Here is a 6000-nt window from a genome sequence, read left to right as displayed (position 1 = left end):
GTAGATAATTCGGTTAAATGGAAGTTAACAAGTTGTAGAAATAACACCAAACATGGAATTGTTGGTGTCTGCACGTCACGTATTATCTACATAATGTGTATTATACATATTTGGTATGCACGGACCGTTTTATTTTCGACAAATAAAAAATTCAACCCTGTTATTACGATTCTCCGAGTCAGCATTTAAACGAGTTCCTCGAGAGTTGTAAAAACGATGAAATGAAAGAAAATTACGATCAACGTACACACGATATGTAAAGGATTTGCATCCTGGGTATGAAAGGATCGGGTCGGGACGAGAGACGCTACTTTTTTAAAGGGAAGAGGGAAATCTACGTGTCGATGCGATATCACGAAACGCCAAGCGAGATTGCGTTTCTACGATTTCACCGATTGGTCATTTCTCGGCTGTCGGCAGATAGCTACGCATTAGAAGGACAAGGATATTAATGGCTCCTGCTTTATCCTCCAGCGGACGAGGAAGCATCGCTTCTTTCCTATCCATCGGCGAATGAGCCCCCTTTTCCTTTTGCTGCGAACGGATTTAGAAATCCAGTCGCCACCGATCACTTGGAAATTCCGAAATATCGATACGTCATCGATTTGCATTAGGAATGACCCTACGCGGAATAATAACGAAACTACACGGTAAAGAAAGCAAAGTCGGGATTAATTATTAACATTTCCCTTCCTCGTTCCCAGAGCCTAGGGAAGAATCTCCCGTGAGAAAGAAATGGCATTCATTAAAGTATGGGTTCGAGGTCGATGAAGAATCGAAAGGATTATAATTCATATAATAACATGAATTTCAAACTGACGAAGGATTCGACGACGAACTCCATTATATGATAAAACTCTCTCCTCTTCTAATTGTGCGGCGAACTACTGCAGATATCTATAAGATTTCAAATTTCATTTGTGTCAAGTTTCATTCGTGTCAAATTTCATTCCTGTCAAATTTCATTCCTGTCAAATTTCATTCGTGTCCAATTTCATTCGTGTCATTTTTCATTCGTGTCATTTTTCATTCGTGTCAAATTTCATCTGTGTCAAATTTCATTCGTGTCAAATTTCATTTGTGTCAAATTTCATCTGTGTCAAATTTCATTTGTGTCAAATTTCAACGATAATTCCGCTCTGACTCCCGGAATATTTCTGAATAAAATTTCAATCACAGCCGTTCTATCGATATTCCCGTAACCACTACGTTCCGATAATAGAGAGAAGTAGTGACTTGGACATTAATCGTACATAAAGTATACGCTATGTACTCACAATTTCCAATTACGAGCATTACCGGCCATTGCGAACGACTTTATGTGAGTGATAAAAATGATCCGTCGATTTTTCACCTCTCGCGAGAGATTAAGGCAATCGTGCCGCATTGCTGTCCTGCTTTTTCCTCTCGTATTCCTCGAAGTCCGAGATATCGTAAATCAGAATTCGCTTAAGAATCCGACCGTTCGAAGCTCCCAGGAAATCGGCATTGCTTGCTTAGGTCATGCACCTACGCGTCCCCCGATTAAATACGAGCCTAGTAAGGCTGTACTCACCTACTTACCTAATTTCCTCAAGAGATTTCCCCGGTCGTGCGAATCGCGACCTCTCGTCTAACCTTGCCTCCTTTCCTTAAGGCTAACGATCGATTCGCTATTACGTGGACGCTCGTTTATTATTAATCTTTCACCTCCGAGGATGGCACGGACGGCCTCTTTACCAATCGGGCCTCTTCGACATCTCCGCCGATTCGTTCCCCGTAAATAATCCGATATCTAGCTGCATTTTTGCCCTTCGGTGCTGAAAGTACGTCGACTCGATCCAAGATAGAAAATGAGCAACCTAATATTGGGAGAAATTTAAACAGAATTTCTTCAGAATTGATTACACGAAGTTTTACAAGATTTTTCGTTACGTATTCCGAAGTAAACTTAATCGAATTTTCCTGGGGAAGACTTCCCGAGAAGGATGAGCACTAGCGATACTTCGTAAAAGATCAGAAAAATGCATAAACAATAGCGAATTTGTCCCCATAACCCATCAACAATTCCTACAGAAATTCTTCATCTTCGTGAGACACATATTTTGATCATTGCCCAGCTTGCCAAAAAAACCAAGTAACACCTGAATTTCAAAGTTGTTCATTTCCGGTAATCGCATATACCGTATAGCATAATAAAAGAATACCATAATCACATCGTGGTAATTACAAGTATTTCTTCAACCGGAAGAGAACCATTATTTCTTTATCATCATTCTAGAGAATATACGTTAGTCTCCGATTCGCACGATTTCTAATTAGATATTGCTTTTCAGCGAGTGCAGTATATAAATCTACCTCAGGTGTAATTATTTGTAAAAAATTGTAACAACTTTGGAAGGCCAGTTTCCCCATAGAAATTCCTTGTCAACCTAAAACCCACATTTCTCTCGTTACCGTTTCTCGGCCGCAGTTTCCCCGGACGCTTTCAAAGCGACTACAATCGCCTTTGGAATCCCGCCTGACGGAACGAACAGGTGGATGGACACAAAGAGACACCGACCTGACCTCTCCAATCCCCGGGAGCGCATCAGGTGATTCGGCCTCGCGACTCGCGGTCTCAGTCGAGGTCAGGGTCTCGGACCCGTCACATCGGACTAGACCTTCTGGCTCCTACGCTCGATTGTTCGCTTCGACCGTCCTACGGGACCGCACCTGAGGATTACTCAATGCCGAGAAATAACCATTCCTAGGACTCGAAAAGAGAGGAAACCTTTGTTCGGAGCCTTGGATTCTGAAGGTCTTCCTTTATGGAGCGCGAAATGAAGGGTTCATCGAAGCGGTCTCTCGTTCCGCGAAACCGGAGACGAGGAACCGTGACGGTTACTTAACACACTCGCGACCGCTGACGTGAATTCACGTCTTTTCAAGTTCTATTCCCGGTTGCCGCTGACGTGAATTCACGTCATTTTAAATTCTATTCCCGGTTGCCGCTGACGTGAATCACGTCCATAACGATACACGATGCAAGTTTGCGGCAACCAGTTTCAGAATTTCGTTATTTTCGCCGGTACTCGGTATTTGAAACGGAAAAAAATTTGCCGCGAGCGAATATGTTAATATCAGGAAATATATTCCTGTAATAAGAAATAGAAGAAATCGACGCCTGGACACCATACGCGTTGCAAGTGACTTCTAAATTAAAGAGAATCATTAGATATTAATATTTATTCTTCATTATTTCCTCGCGTACCCGTGTCTGGTGCTGGACATTTTTTTCGGCGTCATTTTAACATTTTTCATTTCTACCATTTCTTCACGCCAAGTGTCAACTATTAAGAGACAGGAACGCGCTAGCGTTAAGGACGAATGTAAATAGTAATTGACTGAAAACTGAAAAAAGATTTCACGTTCCGCATCGGGCCACTATTATGACATGTGAACTTATGCGTACTATCGTGCTATAAAAAAGTTTCACTTCAAAGATCAAAAGCTTTGCTTCCCCAAAATTCTCGCGTTTTCTAAAAATGGATGAACGGAGAGATACGAAAAATGATTAAAGAAGGGATGGAGGTAAAGGAACTTGAAACTTTGTTCTAAGATATTTCCGCACAATCCGTATCGAAACCTGTGGCAAAATCTCCAGGAAAATCTCCCGACTAAGTCATCTGGGAGATTACTCAGTGTGAAAAAACGTTAAGGTGAGGTGAAACACGTAGAGGAACTTGATCGACGGCGATAAAGAAGATTTTTCTAAATGCCTACGTTGCCGGCGTTCGTTTTTATATTGACAGCTGGGTCGAATTATATTGGGTATTGTACCAAATGGCATATTCCACCTGTCGTTTTCGTACAATAATTATAAAGAAATCGAAGTAGAACTCCAAAAAAATCCTCTGGATTCATGCTTTCTGGGGCCCTAATTGACTGCAGAGGGACCCCCTGCGCCATCTGTGATTTCCAGGTCAATTAAATTTTCACTCCGAGACCTCGTATTACCATCACTTTAGCATAGAAGCGTATACAACACTTTTTTTGCCCTTATCCCGTTCAAATGTGAGTTTATCGACTATCAAAGTGTTCTAAATTGTCGTAAAATTGTCCTGACCCTTTCGATTCTCATATCACAGCCTTCATTAATTGTATATTGATCGAAATATGAGAGCTCGACGCCATTTTGGTTCTGGTCTGGACTGAGTTAAAAAATTTGTTTGAAAAATCCAAATTTTGAATGTATCAGGACAACTCTTAGATGATCAGGAGTGATGTGTCAAAGTTTCGGACAATTTGGTCTAATACCCTTAAAAAAAAGTGTTGTATTCGAATCGACTGATTTGAAGGGTGTTTCACTTCACCTTAATCGCCGTACTCGAGAAGAGGAAACCAAAGGAAGCTCGAAACTTCGCCGTCTCAAGACCTCCTTCCTGAAGGAGCGCGAAACGAAGGGCTCATTATAAGCCACCTCTCCATCCGCAAACCCCGGGACGATATCCTTTCCTCCAGGTCTCCGGAAGTCTCAGCGGTTGCTTTCCCAGCGCTCCGCGTTGTAAAAGTGCGGCATAAAATCCCCGGTGAGAACTGTCTTACGTGGAGCCATTAAATGGGCCTTACCTCCGCCACCGCGTTCTCCATTTGGCCCATTCTTTCTAATTAACCAGCTCTATTTGGCCTTTAACGTAAGAGATCATTCCTCCGCGACAATACTCGGCTTCTCCGAAGCGAAATCACGATCGACTTCCTGTAAATTTCCTCCAGTAAATCAGTCTTAAGTGGATTTCTTCCCGTAAATCAATTTCAGGTTAATTCCTTCCTATGAAATCCTTGATTTCATTAGCGAACCGCGCGAGGAACTTTTCACCGATTTTTCCCAATTTCTACCCCATGAAATTAACCACTTTGCCTCCTCGGATGATCGTATGAGAGTGCTCGTCTCGTGCAAGGATCAGAGCTAATAATCTCCTCCCGTTCTCTCTTTTCCACCGTGAGACTCGTGCCCAATGAAATAAAACGTGGTTACATAAGCGGGTGTTATTAGATTCGCCGGTCGACGTTGCGTCAATTGGGATGGAAATTGCCGATTGATTCGTTAATTTTTTTTTTTACTCTCCTCGCTCATTTAGGCCTTTTGAAAAGAACCGCGAACGTTCGTAAACCCCCCCCGAGCGAGTTACGGAGACAAACCGAAGTCGTAAAACCGATCTTGATTATAGAAAATAAAAAAAAGATATCAGTCTATTCAATTCACACAATGGACTCGATGGATATGAACCATCAAGTAAATGACGTAACGTCGCGTTTTACTACGGTTTAGAAATTATATAAGATCATCTAAAATTCAGATAAATCCCAGGGCGAAAATTAAATAATTTCACGCTTCTCATTTCGCGTTCTTAATTAAATATAAGCGCCTTCGAAGTGCTTATTCATAGATTTTCTTTTTTTTATAATAGATGCACACTTTTTGCCGTATCGCGAGAATTAATTGCTCCCTCTCGAAAGAAAGGAGATTTTAAGAGCCCCGAAAAGAAAATGAATGGAAATGAAGTTGAGCATAATTTTTGTTAATTAACAATTGACCTGGATAATCGAGCCAATTGCCGGGGATGGCAGCGAATTGGCCGCAGAATAATTCCCGACTTTCTAAGCACATACTCGAGAAGTAACGAGCAAGGAGCACTCGCGCATTCCGGAGAACCGCGGAAGTACTCGCGCACGCGGCGATTTAAATTACGGTTGCGTTTACATAAATCTCGTAATAAACCAGCAGACGATGTGTAACGCATTGACATTACGTATAATTAATTACAAGCTTCATTGCACCGCTATGCGCACGAAGCGACGCCGCGTGTGCACCTTTCTCCGTACTTTGTCATGCTTATGTCGCCATTTTGATTCAACAAGTACCCGTAATAGATTTCGTCATGAGGCCATTTCATCGAACGGGTTATAACACCCTGTCGGGAATCTCCAAATCCGGCGCGCATAAACCACATAGTTAATATTAAAAAAAAAAATAGAATA

This window comes from Orussus abietinus, unplaced genomic scaffold (genome assembly GCF_000612105.2).
Source record: "Orussus abietinus isolate OABI.00-Male unplaced genomic scaffold, Oabi_2.0 scaffold265, whole genome shotgun sequence".
NCBI lineage: Eukaryota > Metazoa > Arthropoda > Insecta > Hymenoptera > Orussidae > Orussus > Orussus abietinus.
The sequence above is the reverse complement of the archived record's forward strand: the minus strand, read 5'-3'. Positions refer to the sequence as shown.